The sequence below is a fragment of the Neovison vison genome, chromosome 13 (assembly GCF_020171115.1).
Source record: "Neovison vison isolate M4711 chromosome 13, ASM_NN_V1, whole genome shotgun sequence".
Taxonomy (NCBI): domain Eukaryota; kingdom Metazoa; phylum Chordata; class Mammalia; order Carnivora; family Mustelidae; genus Neogale; species Neogale vison.
The window spans coordinates 122,386,262-122,406,086 of record NC_058103.1 but is presented as its reverse complement, the minus strand read 5'-3'; positions in this window follow the sequence as shown (position 1 = coordinate 122,406,086).

Here is a 19,825-nt window from a genome sequence, read left to right as displayed (position 1 = left end):
TCCCTGTCATGAGTACGTCCTAGAACGCCATTCCTCGTGACATTAGAAGTGTTTTGAGCAGAGGTGGACACTGGGGAATCGACACAGAAACAGAGTGTGGATGACCATATGTCGTGCACATTCCTTATTGGTTTTGGATGCCTACACGCTATAGCCTGCACTTCATTCACAGTATCTGAAGTGCCCATAGTCCGTCCTTGTTCTACCTTCATTCCTTAATGGAGAAGACACTGTTATGAGTGAGTATCCAACTGAACTAGTTTCCCTGAATAGCACTTTACTATGAACACAGGTAAGAGCCCTATATGGAACACATCATGATCTCACCACAGACACGTACCACAGTTTCCAGCTTTGCACAGACGCATCCCTGTAATGAGTACGTCCCATGGCACTGTTTTCTCAGAACATTTGAAGTGTTTTGAGCAGAGCTAGACTCTGCGGAATATCAAGGGTGCTGCACGTCGAGTATGTGTCTGTGAGGCCAAGTGCATTACCCTGCCCTTCACTCACAGTATGCAACCTGCCCTCTCTCCGTCCTTTTTCTATCTGCTTTCCTCCACTGGAAAGACACTGTCAGAAAGGAGAATGCGCCTCAAGGAGTTTGCCTCAAACAGAATGTCCTATGCTCGAGGGGATGGCCATCTGACACTAGAGCCCTATACGCGCCTATTCCTGTTTAGCACACAGGCAGTCCTAACAGCTTCTTTCATGAAACATTCAACAAGGCCTCGAAACCCACCTAAAACAGACTTCCCTCCAAAGGTTTGAAGTCTTTTCCACAGAGAAACAGAGTGAGGATAACCACAGGTATTGAACATCCACTATGTGTTTGGGATGCCTAAGCGCCTTAGGCTGCACTTCACTCAGTGTACCTGCGGTGCCCATAGTCCGTCCCTGTTCTACCTTATTTCGTAAAAGGAGAACACACTGGTTGGATTGAGTATCCACCAGGACTCGTTTCTCTGCATAGGTACCTTCCTCGGAACACAGGTAAGTGCCTTGTAGGGAACACATCATGATTTCAACAAAGACAGGTACCACTGTATTCAGTTTTGCACAGAGGCTTCCTTGTCATGAGTACGTGCCATATCACAGTTGTCTCGCAAAATTGAAGTGTTTGGAGCAGAGGTAGACTCTGTGAACTCTCAAGGGTTTTCCACTGCCAGTATGTGTCTTAGAGGCCTAAGTGCATTTCCCTGCCCTTCACACACAGTATGTAACCTGCCCTCTGTCCGGCCTTGTTCTATCATCTTTCCTCCACTGGAAAGAGACTGTCAGATATGAGGATCCGCCTGAAGCAGTTTGCCTGAAACAGAATGTCCTAGGGTCAAGGGGATGGACGTCTGATACTAGAGCCCTATTCGCGACTATTCCTGTTTGCCACAATGCAGTCCCAGCAGCTTCTTTCTTGGACAGACTGAACACTGCCACGAATCCCTCCTCAAGCACACTTGTCTCCCAATGTGTGAAGCTTTCTTGACACGAAAGACAGTACGGATGACAACTGGTCGTGAACATCCATTATGTGTTTGGGATGCCTACGCACCATAGGCTGCACTTCACTCACAGTACCCAAAGTGCCCATAGTCCGTCTCTGTTCTATCTTCATTCCTCCAAGGAGAAGACACTGTTATGAATGAGTATCCACCTGAAGTCGTTTCCCCAAACAGATATTTTCCTATGAATCACCTGTCAGGGCCCTGTGTGCAACACTTAATCATTTCAACACAGACAGGTCCCAGAGCTACGCACTTTCCACAGATTCGTCCCTGTGATGAGTACGTCCTAGAACGCCGTTCGTCGTGACATTAGAAGTGTTTTGAGCAGAGGTAGACACTGGGGAATCGACACGGAAACAGAGTGCGGATGACCACATGTCGTGCACATTCCTTATTGGTTTTGGATGCCTACACGTTATAGCCTGCACTTCATTCACAGTATCTGAAGTGCCCACAGTCCGTCCTTGTTCTACCTTCATTCCTTAAAGGAGAAGACACTGTTATGAGTGAGTATCCAACTGACCTAGCTTCCCTGAATAGACACTTTACTATGTACACAGGTAAGCGCCCTGTATGGAAAACATCATGACCTCACCACAGACAGGTACCACATTTTCCAGCTTTACACAGACGCATCCCTGTCATGAGTACGTCCCATGGCACAGTTATCTCAGGACATTTGAAGTGTTTTGAGCAGAGGTAGACTCTGTGGACTATCAAGGGTGTTGCCCGTCTAGTATGTGTCTGAGAGGCGCAAGAGCATTACCCTGCCCTTCCCTCATAGTATGCAACCTGCCCTCTGTCCGTCCTTTTTCTATCTGCTTTCCTCCACTGGAAAGACACTGTCAGATATGAGGATCCGCCTGATGCAGTTTGCCTGAAACAGAAGGTCCTAGAGTCAAGGCGATGGACGTCTGATACTAGAGCCCTATAAGCTACTATTCCTGTTTCCCACAATGCAGTCCCAGCAGCTTCTTTCTTGGACAGACTGAACACTGCCACGAATCCCTCCTCAAGCACACTTGTCTCCCAATGTGTGAAGCGTTTTTGACAAGAAAGACAGTACGGATGACAACCGGTCGTGAACATCCATATGTGTTTGGGATGCCTACGCACCATAGGCTGCACTTCACTCACAGTACCCAAAGTGCCCATAGTCCGTCTCTGTTCTATCTTCATTCCTCCAAGGAGAAGACACTGTTATGAATGAGTATCCACCTGAAGTCGTTTTCCCAAACAGATATTTTCCTATGAATCACCTGTAAGGGCCCTGTGTGCAACACTTAATCATTTCAACACAGACAGTTCCCAGAGCTACCCACTTTCCAGAGATTCGTCCCTGTCATGAGTACGTCCTAGAACGCCATTCCTCGTGACATTAGAAGTGTTTTGAGCAGAGGTGGACACTGGGGAATCGACACAGAAACAGAGTGTGGATGACCATATGTCGTGCACATTCCTTATTGGTTTTGGATGCCTACACGCTATAGCCTGCACTTCATTCACAGTATCTGAAGTGCCCATAGTCCGTCCTTGTTCTACCTTCATTCCTTAATGGAGAAGACACTGTTATGAGTGAGTATCCAACTGAACTAGTTTCCCTGAATAGCACTTTACTATGAACACAGGTAAGAGCCCTATATGGAACACATCATGATCTCACCACAGACACGTACCACAGTTTCCAGCTTTGCACAGACGCATCCCTGTAATGAGTACGTCCCATGGCACTGTTTTCTCAGAACATTTGAAGTGTTTTGAGCAGAGCTAGACTCTGCGGAATATCAAGGGTGCTGCACGTCGAGTATGTGTCTGTGAGGCCAAGTGCATTACCCTGCCCTTCACTCACAGTATGCAACCTGCCCTCTCTCCGTCCTTTTTCTATCTGCTTTCCTCCACTGGAAAGACACTGTCAGAAAGGAGAATGCGCCTCAAGGAGTTTGCCTCAAACAGAATGTCCTATGCTCGAGGGGATGGCCATCTGACACTAGAGCCCTATACGCGCCTATTCCTGTTTAGCACACAGGCAGTCCTAACAGCTTCTTTCATGAAACATTCAACAAGGCCTCGAAACCCACCTAAAACAGACTTCCCTCCAAAGGTTTGAAGTCTTTTCCACAGAAAAACAGAGTGAGGATAACCACAGGTATTGAACATCCACTATGTGTTTGGGATGCCTAAGCGCCTTAGGCTGCACTTCACTCAGTGTACCTGCGGTGCCCATAGTCCGTCCCTGTTCTACCTTATTTCGTAAAAGGAGAACACACTGGTTGGATTGAGTATCCACCCGGACTCGTTTCTCTGCATAGGTACCTTCCTCGGAACACAGGTAAGTGCCTTGTAGGGAACACATCATGATTTCAACAAAGACAGGTACCACTGTATTCAGTTTTGCACAGAGGCTTCCTTGTCATGAGTACGTGCCATATCACAGTTGTCTCGCAAAATTGAAGTGTTTGGAGCAGAGGTAGACTCTGTGAACTCTCAAGGGTTTTCCACTGCCAGTATGTGTCTTAGAGGCCTAAGTGCATTTCCCTGCCCTTCACACACAGTATGCAACCTGCCCTCTGTCCGGCCTTGTTCTATCATCTTTCCTCCACTGGAAAGAGACTGTCAGATATGAGGATCCGCCTGAAGCAGTTTGCCTGAAACAGAATGTCCTAGGGTCAAGGGGATGGACGTCTGATACTAGAGCCCTATTCGCGACTATTCCTGTTTGCCACAATGCAGTCCCAGCAGCTTCTTTCTTGGACAGACTGAACACTGCCACGAATCCCTCCTCAAGCACACTTGTCTCCCAATGTGTGAAGCTTTCTTGACACGAAAGACAGTACGGATGACAACTGGTCGTGAACATCCATTATGTGTTTGGGATGCCTACGCACCATAGGCTGCACTGCACTCACAGTACCCAAAGTGCCCATAGTCCGTCTCTGTTCTATCTTCATTCCTCCAAGGAGAAGACACTGTTATGAATGAGTATCCACCTGAAGTCGTTTCCCCAAACAGATATTTTCCTATGAATCACCTGTCAGGGCCCTGTGTGCAACACTTAATCATTTCAACACAGACAGGTCCCAGAGCTACGCACTTTCCACAGATTCGTCCCTGTGATGAGTACGTCCGAGAACGCCGTTCGTCGTGACATTAGAAGTGTTTTGAGCAGAGGTAGACACTGGGGAATCGACACGGAAACAGAGTGCGGATGACCACATGTCGTGCACATTCCTTATTGGTTTTGGATGCCTACACGTTATAGCCTGCACTTCATTCACAGTATCTGAAGTGCCCACAGTCCGTCCTTGTTCTACCTTCATTCCTTAAAGGAGAAGACACTGTTATGAGTGAGTATCCAACTGAACTAGCTTCCCTGAATAGACACTTTACTATGTACACAGGTAAGCGCCCTGTATGGAAAACATCATGACCTCACCACAGACAGGTACCACAGTTTCCAGCTTTACACAGACGCATCCCTGTCATGAGTACGTCCCATGGCACAGTTATCTCAGGACATTTGAAGTGTTTTGAGCAGAGGTAGACTCTGTGGACTATCAAGGGTGTTGCCCGTCTAGTATGTGTCTGAGAGGCGCAAGAGCATTACCCTGCCCTTCCCTCATAGTATGCAACCTGCCCTCTGTCCGTCCTTTTTCTATCTGCTTTCCTCCACTGGAAAGACACTGTCAGATATGAGGATCCGCCTGATGCAGTTTGCCTGAAACAGAAGGTCCTAGAGTCAAGGCGATGGACGTCTGATACTAGAGCCCTATAAGCGACTATTCCTGTTTCCCACAATGCAGTCCCAGCAGCTTCTTTCTTGGACAGACTGAACACTGCCACGAATCCCTCCTCAAGCACACTTGTCTCCCAATGTGTGAAGCGTTTTTGACAAGAAAGACAGTACGGATGACAACCGGTCGTGAACATCCATATGTGTTTGGGATGCCTACGCACCATAGGCTGCACTTCACTCACAGTACCCAAAGTGCCCATAGTCCGTCTCTGTTCTATCTTCATTCCTCCAAGGAGAAGACACTGTTATGAATGAGTATCCACCTGAAGTCGTTTTCCCAAACAGATATTTTCCTATGAATCACCTGTAAGGGCCCTGTGTGCAACACTTAATCATTTCAACACAGACAGTTCCCAGAGCTACCCACTTTCCAGAGATTCGTCCCTGTCATGAGTACGTCCTAGAACGCCGTTCCTCGTGACATTAGAAGTGTTTTGAGCAGAGGTGGACACTGGGGAATCGACACAGAAACAGAGTGTGGATGACCATATGTCGTGCACATTCCTTATTGGTTTTGGATGCCTACACGCTATAGCCTGCACTTCATTCACAGTATCTGAAGTGCCCATAGTCCGTCCTTGTTCTACCTTCATTCCTTAATGGAGAAGACACTGTTATGAGTGAGTATCCAACTGAACTAGTTTCCCTGAATAGCACTTTACTATGAACACAGGTAAGAGCCCTATATGGAACACATCATGATCTCACCACAGACACGTACCACAGTTTCCAGCTTTGCACAGACGCATCCCTGTAATGAGTACGTCCCATGGCACTGTTTTCTCAGAACATTTGAAGTGTTTTGAGCAGAGCTAGACTCTGCGGAATATCAAGGGTGCTGCACGTCGAGTATGTGTCTGTGAGGCCAAGTGCATTACCCTGCCCTTCACTCACAGTATGCAACCTGCCCTCTCTCCGTCCTTTTTCTATCTGCTTTCCTCCACTGGAAAGACACTGTCAGAAAGGAGAATGCGCCTCAAGGAGTTTGCCTCAAACAGAATGTCCTATGCTCGAGGGGATGGCCATCTGACACTAGAGCCCTATACGCGCCTATTCCTGTTTAGCACACAGGCAGTCCTAACAGCTTCTTTCATGAAACATTCAACAAGGCCTCGAAACCCACCTAAAACAGACTTCCCTCCAAAGGTTTGAAGTCTTTTCCACAGAAAAACAGAGTGAGGATAACCACAGGTATTGAACATCCACTATGTGTTTGGGATGCCTAAGCGCCTTAGGCTGCACTTCACTCAGTGTACCTGCGGTGCCCATAGTCCGTCCCTGTTCTACCTTATTTCGTAAAAGGAGAACACACTGGTTGGATTGAGTATCCACCCGGACTCGTTTCTCTGCATAGGTACCTTCCTCGGAACACAGGTAAGTGCCTTGTAGGGAACACATCATGATTTCAACAAAGACAGGTACCACTGTATTCAGTTTTGCACAGAGGCTTCCTTGTCATGAGTACGTGCCATATCACAGTTGTCTCGCAAAATTGAAGTGTTTGGAGCAGAGGTAGACTCTGTGAACTCTCAAGGGTTTTCCACTGCCAGTATGTGTCTTAGAGGCCTAAGTGCATTTCCCTGCCCTTCACACACAGTATGCAACCTGCCCTCTGTCCGGCCTTGTTCTATCATCTTTCCTCCACTGGAAAGAGACTGTCAGATATGAGGATCCGCCTGAAGCAGTTTGCCTGAAACAGAATGTCCTAGGGTCAAGGGGATGGACGTCTGATACTAGAGCCCTATTCGCGACTATTCCTGTTTGCCACAATGCAGTCCCAGCAGCTTCTTTCTTGGACAGACTGAACACTGCCACGAATCCCTCCTCAAGCACACTTGTCTCCCAATGTGTGAAGCTTTCTTGACACGAAAGACAGTACGGATGACAACTGGTCGTGAACATCCATTATGTGTTTGGGATGCCTACGCACCATAGGCTGCACTGCACTCACAGTACCCAAAGTGCCCATAGTCCGTCTCTGTTCTATCTTCATTCCTCCAAGGAGAAGACACTGTTATGAATGAGTATCCACCTGAAGTCGTTTCCCCAAACAGATATTTTCCTATGAATCACCTGTCAGGGCCCTGTGTGCAACACTTAATCATTTCAACACAGACAGGTCCCAGAGCTACGCACTTTCCACAGATTCGTCCCTGTGATGAGTACGTCCTAGAACGCCGTTCGTCGTGACATTAGAAGTGTTTTGAGCAGAGGTAGACACTGGGGAATCGACACGGAAACAGAGTGCGGATGACCACATGTCGTGCACATTCCTTATTGGTTTTGGATGCCTACACGTTATAGCCTGCACTTCATTCACAGTATCTGAAGTGCCCACAGTCCGTCCTTGTTCTACCTTCATTCCTTAAAGGAGAAGACACTGTTATGAGTGAGTATCCAACTGAACTAGCTTCCCTGAATAGACACTTTACTATGTACACAGGTAAGCGCCCTGTATGGAAAACGTCATGACCTCACCACAGACAGGTACCACAGTTTCCAGCTTTACACAGATGCATCCCTGTCATGAGTACGTCCCATGGCACAGTTATCTCAGGACATTTGAAGTGTTTTGAGCAGAGGTAGACTCTGTGGACTATCAAGGGTGTTGCCCGTCTAGTGTGTGTCTGAGAGGCACAAGAGCATTACCCTGCCCTTCCCTCATAGTATGCAACCTGCCCTCTGTCCGTCCTTTTTCTATCTGCTTTCCTCCACTGGAAAGACACTGTCAGATATGAGGATCCGCCTGATGCAGTTTGCCTGAAACAGAAGGTCCTAGAGTCAAGGCGATGGACGTCTGATACTAGAGCCCTATAAGCGACTATTCCTGTTTCCCACAATGCAGTCCCAGCAGCTTCTTTCTTGGACAGACTGAACACTGCCACGAATCCCTCCTCAAGCACACTTGTCTCCCAATGTGTGAAGCGTTTTTGACAAGAAAGACAGTACGGATGACAACCGGTCGTGAACATCCATATGTGTTTGGGATGCCTACTCACCATAGGCTGCACTTCACTCACAGTACCCAAAGTGCCCATAGTCCGTCTCTGTTCTATCTTCATTCCTCCAAGGATAAGACACTGTTATGAATGAGTATCCACCTGAAGTCGTTTTCCCAAACAGATATTTTCCTATGAATCACCTGTAAGGGCCCTGTGTGCAACACTTAATCATTTCAACACAGACAGTTCCCAGAGCTACCCACTTTCCAGAGATTCGTCCCTGTCATGAGTACGTCCTAGAACGCCGTTCCTCGTGACATTAGAAGTGTTTTGAGCAGAGGTGGACACTGGGGAATCGACACAGAAACAGAGTGTGGATGACCATATGTCGTGCACATTCCTTATTGGTTTTGGATGCCTACACGCTATAGCCTGCACTTCATTCACAGTATCTGAAGTGCCCATAGTCCGTCCTTGTTCTACCTTCATTCCTTAATGGAGAAGACACTGTTATGAGTGAGTATCCAACTGAACTAGTTTCCCTGAATAGCACTTTACTATGAACACAGGTAAGAGCCCTATATGGAACACATCATGATCTCACCACAGACACGTACCACAGTTTCCAGCTTTGCACAGACGCATCCCTGTAATGAGTACGTCCCATGGCACTGTTTTCTCAGAACATTTGAAGTGTTTTGAGCAGAGCTAGACTCTGCGGAATATCAAGGGTGCTGCACGTCGAGTATGTGTCTGTGAGGCCAAGTGCATTACCCTGCCCTTCACTCACAGTATGCAACCTGCCCTCTCTCCGTCCTTTTTCTATCTGCTTTCCTCCACTGGAAAGACACTGTCAGAAAGGAGAATGCGCCTCAAGGAGTTTGCCTCAAACAGAATGTCCTATGCTCGAGGGGATGGCCATCTACCACTAGAGCCCTATACGCGCCTATTCCTGTTTAGCACACAGGGAGTCCTAACAGCTTCTTTCATGAAACATTCAACAAGGCCTCGAAACCCACCTAAAACAGACTTCCCTCCAAAGGTTTGAAGTCTTTTCCACAGAAAAACAGAGTGAGGATAACCACAGGTATTGAACATCCACTATGTGTTTGGGATGCCTAAGCGCCTTAGGCTGCACTTCACTCAGTGTACCTGCGGTGCCCATAGTCCGTCCCTGTTCTACCTTATTTCGTAAAAGGAGAACACACTGGTTGGATTGAGTATCCACCAGGACTCGTTTCTCTGCATAGGTACCTTCCTCGGAACACAGGTAAGTGCCTTGTAGGGAACACATCATGATTTCAACAAAGACAGGTACCACTGTATTCAGTTTTGCACAGAGGCTTCCTTGTCATGAGTACGTGCCATATCACAGTTGTCTCGCAAAATTGAAGTGTTTGGAGCAGAGGTAGACTCTGTGAACTCTCAAGGGTTCAATACACTGACAGTATGTGTCTTAGAGGCCTAAGTGCATTTCCCTGCCCTTCACACACAGTATGCAACCTGCCCTCTGTCCGGCCTTGTTCTATCACCTTTCCTCCACTGGAAAGAGACTGTCAGATATGAGGATCCGCCTGAAGCAGTTTGCCTGAAACAGAATGTCCTAGGGTCAAGGGGATGGACGTCTGATACTAGAGCCCTATTCGCGACTATTCCTGTTTGCCACAATGCAGTCCCAGCAGCTTCTTTCTTGGACAGACTGAACACTGCCACGAATCCCTCCTCAAGCACACTTGTCTCCCAATGTGTGAAGCTTTCTTGACACGAAAGACAGTACGGATGACAACTGGTCGTGAACATCCATTATGTGTTTGGGATGCCTACGCACCATAGGCTGCACTGCACTCACAGTACCCAAAGTGCCCATAGTCCGTCTCTGTTCTATCTTCATTCCTCCAAGGAGAAGACACTGTTATGAATGAGTATCCACCTGAAGTCGTTTCCCCAAACAGATATTTTCCTATGAATCACCTGTCAGGGCCCTGTGTGCAACACTTAATCATTTCAACACAGACAGGTCCCAGAGCTACGCACTTTCCACAGATTCGTCCCTGTGATGAGTACGTCCTAGAACGCCGTTCGTCGTGACATTAGAAGTGTTTTGAGCAGAGGTAGACACTGGGGAATCGACACGGAAACAGAGTGCGGATGACCACATGTCGTGCACATTCCTTATTGGTTTTGGATGCCTACACGTTATAGCCTGCACTTCATTCACAGTATCTGAAGTGCCCACAGTCCGTCCTTGTTCTACCTTCATTCCTTAAAGGAGAAGACACTGTTATGAGTGAGTATCCAACTGAACTAGCTTCCCTGAATAGACACTTTACTATGTACACAGGTAAGCGCCCTGTATGGAAAACGTCATGACCTCACCACAGACAGGTACCACAGTTTCCAGCTTTACACAGATGCATCCCTGTCATGAGTACGTCCCATGGCACAGTTATCTCAGGACATTTGAAGTGTTTTGAGCAGAGGTAGACTCTGTGGACTATCAAGGGTGTTGCCCGTCTAGTATGTGTCTGAGAGGCACAAGAGCATTACCCTGCCCTTCCCTCATAGTATGCAACCTGCCCTCTGTCCGTCCTTTTTCTATCTGCTTTCCTCCACTGGAAAGACACTGTCAGATATGAGGATCCGCCTGATGCAGTTTGCCTGAAACAGAAGGTCCTAGAGTCAAGGCGATGGACGTCTGATACTAGAGCCCTATAAGCGACTATTCCTGTTTCCCACAATGCAGTCCCAGCAGCTTCTTTCTTGGACAGACTGAACACTGCCACGAATCCCTCCTCAAGCACACTTGTCTCCCAATGTGTGAAGCGTTTTTGACAAGAAAGACAGTACGGATGACAACCGGTCGTGAACATCCATATGTGTTTGGGATGCCTACTCACCATAGGCTGCACTTCACTCACAGTACCCAAAGTGCCCATAGTCCGTCTCTGTTCTATCTTCATTCCTCCAAGGATAAGACACTGTTATGAATGAGTATCCACCTGAAGTCGTTTTCCCAAACAGATATTTTCCTATGAATCACCTGTAAGGGCCCTGTGTGCAACACTTAATCATTTCAACACAGACAGTTCCCAGAGCTACCCACTTTCCAGAGATTCGTCCCTGTCATGAGTACGTCCTAGAACGCCGTTCCTCGTGACATTAGAAGTGTTTTGAGCAGAGGTGGACACTGGGGAATCGACACAGAAACAGAGTGTGGATGACCATATGTCGTGCACATTCCTTATTGGTTTTGGATGCCTACACGCTATAGCCTGCACTTCATTCACAGTATCTGAAGTGCCCATAGTCCGTCCTTGTTCTACCTTCATTCCTTAATGGAGAAGACACTGTTATGAGTGAGTATCCAACTGAACTAGTTTCCCTGAATAGCACTTTACTATGAACACAGGTAAGAGCCCTATATGGAACACATCATGATCTCACCACAGACACGTACCACAGTTTCCAGCTTTGCACAGACGCATCCCTGTAATGAGTACGTCCCATGGCACTGTTTTCTCAGAACATTTGAAGTGTTTTGAGCAGAGCTAGACTCTGCGGAATATCAAGGGTGCTGCACGTCGAGTATGTGTCTGTGAGGCCAAGTGCATTACCCTGCCCTTCACTCACAGTATGCAACCTGCCCTCTCTCCGTCCTTTTTCTATCTGCTTTCCTCCACTGGAAAGACACTGTCAGAAAGGAGAATGCGCCTCAAGGAGTTTGCCTCAAACAGAATGTCCTATGCTCGAGGGGATGGCCATCTGACACTAGAGCCCTATACGCGCCTATTCCTGTTTAGCACACAGGCAGTCCTAACAGCTTCTTTCATGAAACATTCAACAAGGCCTCGAAACCCACCTAAAACAGACTTCCCTCCAAAGGTTTGAAGTCTTTTCCACAGAAAAACAGAGTGAGGATAACCACAGGTATTGAACATCCACTATGTGTTTGGGATGCCTAAGCGCCTTAGGCTGCACTTCACTCAGTGTACCTGCGGTGCCCATAGTCCGTCCCTGTTCTACCTTATTTCGTAAAAGGAGAACACACTGGTTGGATTGAGTATCCACCAGGACTCGTTTCTCTGCATAGGTACCTTCCTCGGAACACAGGTAAGTGCCTTGTAGGGAACACATCATGATTTCAACAAAGACAGGTACCACTGTATTCAGTTTTGCACAGAGGCTTCCTTGTCATGAGTACGTGCCATATCACAGTTGTCTCGCAAAATTGAAGTGTTTGGAGCAGAGGTAGACTCTGTGAACTCTCAAGGGTTCAATACACTGCCAGTATGTGTCTTAGAGGCCTAAGTGCATTTCCCTGCCCTTCACACACAGTATGCAACCTGCCCTCTGTCCGGCCTTGTTCTATCATCTTTCCTCCACTGGAAAGAGACTGTCAGATATGAGGATCCGCCTGAAGCAGTTTGCCTGAAACAGAATGTCCTAGGGTCAAGGGGATGGACGTCTGATACTAGAGCCCTATTCGCGACTATTCCTGTTTACCACAATGCAGTCCCAGCAGCTTCTTTCTTGGACAGACTGAACACTGCCACGAATCCCTCCTCAAGCACACTTGTCTCCCAATGTGTGAAGCTTTCTTGACACGAAAGACAGTACGGATGACAACTGGTCGTGAACATCCATTATGTGTTTGGGATGCCTACGCACCATAGGCTGCACTTCACTCACAGTACCCAAAGTGCCCATAGTCCGTCTCTGTTCTATCTTCATTCCTCCAAGGAGAAGACACTGTTATGAATGAGTATCCACCTGAAGTCGTTTCCCCAAACAGATATTTTCCTATGAATCACCTGTCAGGGCCCTGTGTGCAACACTTAATCATTTCAACACAGACAGGTCCCAGAGCTACGCACTTTCCACAGATTCGTCCCTGTGATGAGTACGTCCTAGAACACCGTTCGTCGTGACATTAGAAGTGTTTTGAGCAGAGGTAGACACTGGGGAATCGACACGGAAACAGAGTGCGGATGACCACATGTCGTGCACATTCCTTATTGGTTTTGGATGCCTACACGTTATAGCCTGCACTTCATTCACAGTATCTGAAGTGCCCACAGTCCGTCCTTGTTCTACCTTCATTCCTTAAAGGAGAAGACACTGTTATGAGTGAGTATCCAACTGAACTAGCTTCCCTGAATAGACACTTTACTATGTACACAGGTAAGCGCCCTGTATGGAAAACATCATGACCTCACCACAGACAGGTACCACAGTTTCCAGCTTTACACAGACGCATCCCTGTCATGAGTACGTCCCATGGCACAGTTATCTCAGGACATTTGAAGTGTTTTGAGCAGAGGTAGACTCTGTGGACTATCAAGGGTGTTGCCCGTCCAGTATGTGTCTGAGAGGCGCAAGAGCATTACCCTGCCCTTCCCTCATAGTATGCAACCTGCCCTCTGTCCGTCCTTTTTCTATCTGCTTTCCTCCACTGGAAAGACACTGTCAGATATGAGGATCCGCCTGATGCAGTTTGCCTGAAACAGAAGGTCCTAGAGTCAAGGCGATGGACGTCTGATACTAGAGCCCTATTGGCGACTATTCCTGTTTCCCACAATGCAGTCCCAGCAGCTTCTTTCTTGGACAGACTGAACACTGCCACGAATCCCTCCTCAAGCACACTTGTCTCCCAATGTGTGAAGCTTTTTTGACAAGAAAGACAGTACGGATGACAACCGGTCGTGAACATCCATATGTGTTTGGGATGCCTACTCACCATAGGCTGCACTTACTCACAGTACCCAAAGTGCCCATAGTCCGTCTCTGTTCTATCTTCATTCCTCCAAGGAGAAGACACTGTTATGAATGAGTATCCACCTGAAGTCGTTTTCCCAAACAGATATTTTCCTATGAATCACCTGTAAGGGCCCTGTGTGCAACACTTAATCATTTCAACACAGACAGTTCCCAGAGCTACCCACTTTCCAGAGATTCGTCCCTGTCATGAGTACGTCCTAGAACGCCGTTCCTCGTGACATTAGAAGTGTTTTGAGCAGAGGTGGACACTGGGGAATCGACACAGAAACAGAGTGTGGATGTCCATATGTCGTGCACATTCCTTATTGGTTTTGGATGCCTACACGCTATAGCCTGCACTTCATTCACAGTATCTGAAGTGCCCATAGTCCGTCCTTGTTCTACCTTCATTCCTTAATGGAGAAGACACTGTTATGAGTGAGTATCCAACTGAACTAGTTTCCCTGAATAGCACTTTACTATGAACACAGGTAAGAGCCCTATATGGAACACATCATGATCTCACCACAGACACGTACCACAGTTTCCAGCTTTGCACAGACGCATCCCTGTAATGAGTACGTCCCATGGCACTGTTTTCTCAGAACATTTGAAGTGTTTTGAGCAGAGCTAGACTCTGCGGAATATCAAGGGTGCTGCACGTCGAGTATGTGTCTGTGAGGCCAAGTGCATTACCCTGCCCTTCACTCACAGTATGCAACCTGCCCTCTCTCCGTCCTTTTTCTATCTGCTTTCCTCCACTGGAAAGACACTGTCAGAAAGGAGAATGCGCCTCAAGGAGTTTGCCTCAAACAGAATGTCCTATGCTCGAGGGGATGGCCATCTGACACTAGAGCCCTATACGCGCCTATTCCTGTTTAGCACACAGGGAGTCCTAACAGCTTCTTTCATGAAACATTCAACAAGGCCTCGAAACCCACCTAAAACAGACTTCCCTCCAAAGGTTTGAAGTCTTTTCCACAGAAAAACAGAGTGAGGATAACCACAGGTATTGAACATCCACTATGTGTTTGGGATGCCTAAGCGCCTTAGGCTGCACTTCACTCAGTGTACCTGCGGTGCCCATAGTCCGTCCCTGTTCTACCTTATTTCGTAAAAGGAGAACACACTGGTTGGATTGAGTATCCACCAGGACTCGTTTCTCTGCATAGGTACCTTCCTCGGAACACAGGTAAGTGCCTTGTAGGGAACACATCATGATTTCAACAAAGACAGGTACCACTGTATTCAGTTTTGCACAGAGGCTTCCTTGTCATGAGTACGTGCCATATCACAGTTGTCTCGCAAAATTGAAGTGTTTGGAGCAGAGGTAGACTCTGTGAACTCTCAAGGGTTCAAAACACTTCCAGTATGTGTCTTAGAGGCCTAAGTGCATTTCCCTGCCCTTCACACACAGTATGCAACCTGCCCTCTGTCCGGCCTTGTTCTATCATCTTTCCTCCACTGGAAAGAGACTGTCAGATATGAGGATCCGCCTGAAGCAGTTTGCCTGAAACAGTATGTCCTAGGGTCAAGGGGATGGACGTCTGATACTAGAGCCCTATTCGCGACTATTCCTGTTTGCCACAATGCAGTCCCAGCAGCTTCTTTCTTGGACAGACTGAACACTGCCACGAATCCCTCCTCAAGCACACTTGTCTCCCAATGTGTGAAGCTTTCTTGACACGAAAGACAGTACGGATGACAACTGGTCGTGAACATCCATTATGTGTTTGGGATGCCTACGCACCATAGGCTGCACTTCACTCACAGTACCCAAAGTGCCCATAGTCCGTCTCTGTTCTATCTTCATTCCTCCAAGGAGAAGACACTGTTATGAATGAGTATCCACCTGAAGTCGTTTTCCCAAACAGATATTTTCCTATGAATCACCTGTCAGGGCCCTGTGTGCAACACTTAATCATTTCAACACAGACAGGTCCCAGAGCTACGCACTTTCCACAGATTCGTCCCTGTCATGAGTACGTCCTAGAACGCCGTTCCTCGTGACATTAGAAGTGTTTTGAGCAGAGGTGGACACTGGGGAATCGACACAGAAACAGAGTGTGGATGACCATATGTCGTGCACATTACTTATTGGTTTTGGATGCCTACACGCTATAGCCTGCACTTCATTCACAGTATCTGAAGTGCCCATAGTCCGTCCTTGTTCTACCTTCATTCCTTAATGGAGAAGACACTGTTATGAGTGAGTATCCAACTGAACTAGTTTCCCTGAATAGCACTTTACTATGAACACAGGTAAGAGCCCTATATGGAACACATCATGATCTCACCACAGACACGTACCACAGTTTCCAGCTTTGCACAGACGCATCCCTGTAATGAGTACGTCCCATGGCACTGTTTTCTCAGAACATTTGAAGTGTTTTGAGCAGAGCCAGACTCTGCGGAATATCAAGGGTGCTGCACGTCGAGTATGTGTCTGTGAGGCCAAGTGCATTACCCTGCCCTTCACTCACAGTATGCAACCTGCCCTCTCTCCGTCCTTTTTCTATCTGCTTTCCTCCACTGGAAAGACACTGTCAGAAAGGAGAATGCGCCTCAAGGAGTTTGCCTCAAACAGAATGTCCTATGCTCGAGGGGATGGCCATCTGACACTAGAGCCCTATACGCGCCTATTCCTGTTTAGCACACAGGCAGTCCTAACAGCTTCTTTCATGAAACATTCAACAAGGCCTCGAAACCCACCTAAAACAGACTTGCCTCCAAAGGTTTGAAGTCTTTTCCACAGAAAAACAGAGTGAGGATAACCACAGGTATTGAACATCCACTATGTGTTTGGGATGCCTAAGCGCCTTAGGCTGCACTTCACTCAGTGTACCTGCGGTGCCCATAGTCCGTCCCTGTTCTACCTTATTTCGTAAAAGGAGAACACACTGGTTGGATTGAGTATCCACCAGGACTCGTTTCTCTGCATAGGTACCTTCCTCGGAACACAGGTAAGTGCCTTGTAGGGAACACATCATGATTTCAACAAAGACAGGTACCACTGTATTCAGTTTTGCACAGAGGCTTCCTTGTCATGAGTACGTGCCATATCACAGTTGTCTCGCAAAATTGAAGTGTTTGGAGCAGAGGTAGACTCTGTGAACTCTCAAGGGTTCAATACACTGCCAGTATGTGTCTTAGAGGCCTAAGTGCATTTCCCTGCCCTTCACACACAGTATGCAACCTGCCCTCTGTCCGGCCTTGTTCTATCATCTTTCCTCCACTGGAAAGAGACTGTCAGATATGAGGATCCGCCTGAAGCAGTTTGCCTGAAACAGAATGTCCTAGGGTCAAGGGGATGGACGTCTGATACTAGAGCCCTATTCGCGACTATTCCTGTTTGCCACAATGCAGTCCCAGCAGCTTCTTTCTTGGACAGACTGAACACTGCCACGAATCCCTCCTCAAGCACACTTGTCTCCCAATGTGTGAAGCTTTCTTGACACGAAAGACAGTACGGATGACAACTGGTCGTGAACATCCATTATGTGTTTGGGATGCCTACGCACCATAGGCTGCACTTCACTCACAGTACCCAAAGTGCCCATAGTCCGTCTCTGTTCTATCTTCATTCCTCCAAGGAGAAGACACTGTTATGAATGAGTATCCACCTGAAGTCGTTTCCCCAAACAGATATTTTCCTATGAATCACCTGTCAGGGCCCTGTGTGCAACACTTAATCATTTCAACACAGACAGGTCCCAGAGCTACGCACTTTCCACAGATTCGTCCCTGTGATGAGTACGTCCTAGAACGCCGTTCGTCGTGACATTAGAAGTGTTTTGAGCAGAGGTAGACACTGGGGAATCGACACGGAAACAGAGTGCGGATGACCACATGTCGTGCACATTCCTTATTGGTTTTGGATGCCTACACGTTATAGCCTGCACTTCATTCACAGTATCTGAAGTGCCCACAGTCCGTCCTTGTTCTACCTTCATTCCTTAAAGGAGAAGACACTGTTATGAGTGAGTATCCAACTGAACTAGCTTCCCTGAATAGACACTTTACTATGTACACAGGTAAGCGCCCTGTATGGAAAACATCATGACCTCACCACAGACAGGTACCACATTTTCCAGCTTTACACAGACGCATCCCTGTCATGAGTACGTCCCATGGCACTGTTATCTCAGGACATTTGAAGTGTTTTGAGCAGAGGTAGACTCTGTGGACTATCAAGGGTGTTGCCCGTCCAGTATGTGTCTGAGAGGCGCAAGAGCATTACCCTGCCCTTCCCTCATAGTATGCAACCTGCCCTCTGTCCGTCCTTTTTCTATCTGCTTTCCTCCACTGGAAAGACACTGTCAGATATGAGGATCCGCCTAATGCAGTTTGCCTGAAACAGAAGGTCCTAGAGTCAAGGCGATGGACGTCTGATACTAGAGCCCTATTGGCGACTATTCCTGTTTCCCACAATGCAGTCCCAGCAGCTTCTTTCTTGGACAGACTGAACACTGCCACGAATCCCTCCTCAAGCACACTTGTCTCCCAATGTGTGAAGCTTTTTTGACAAGAAAGACAGTACGGATGACAACCGGTCGTGAACATCCATATGTGTTTGGGATGCCTACTCACCATAGGCTGCACTTACTCACAGTACCCAAAGTGCCCATAGTCCGTCTCTGTTCTATCTTCATTCCTCCAAGGAGAAGACACTGTTATGAATGAGTATCCACCTGAAGTCGTTTTCCTAAACAGATATTTTCCTATGAATCACCTGTAAGGGCCCTGTGTGCAACACTTAATCATTTCAACACAGACAGTTCCCAGAGCTACCCACTTTCCAGAGATTCGTCCCTGTCATGAGTACGTCCTAGAACGCCGTTCCTCGTGACATTAGAAGTGTTTTGAGCAGAGGTGGACACTGGGGAATCGACACAGAAACAGAGTGTGGATGACCATATGTCGTGCACATTCCTTATTGGTTTTGGATGCCTACACGCTATAGCCTGCACTTCATTCACAGTATCTGAAGTGCCCATAGTCCGTCCTTGTTCTACCTTCATTCCTTCATGGAGAAGACACTGTTATGAGTGAGTATCCAACTGAACTAGTTTCCCTGAATAGCACTTTACTATGAACACAGGTAAGAGCCCTATATGGAACACATCATGATCTCACCACAGACACGTACCACAGTTTCCAGCTTTGCACAGACGCATCCCTGTAATGAGTACGTCCCATGGCACTGTTTTCTCAGAACATTTGAAGTGTTTTGAGCAGAGCTAGACTCTGCGGAATATCAAGGGTGCTGCACGTCGAGTATGTGTCTGTGAGGCCAAGTGCATTACCCTGCCCTTCACTCACAGTATGCAACCTGCCCTCTCTCCGTCCTTTTTCTATCTGCTTTCCTCCACTGGAAAGACACGGTCAGAAAGGAGAATGCGCCTCAAGGAGTTTGCCTCAAACAGAATGTCCTATGCTCGAGGGGATGGCCATCTGACACTAGAGCCCTATACGCGCCTATTCCTGTTTAGCACACAGGCAGTCCTAACAGCTTCTTTCATGAAACATTCAACAAGGCCTCGAAACCCACCTAAAACAGACTTCCCTCCAAAGGTTTGAAGTCTTTTCCACAGAAAAACAGAGTGAGGATAACCACAGGTATTGAACATCCACTATGTGTTTGGGATGCCTAAGCGCCTTAAGCTGCACTTCACTCAGTGTACCTGCGGTGCCCATAGTCCGTCCCTGTTCTACCTTATTTCGTAAAAGGAGAACACACTGGTTGGATTGAGTATCCACCAGGACTCGTTTCTCTGCATAGGTAACTTCCTCGGAACACAGGTAAGTGCCTTGTAGGGAACACATCATGA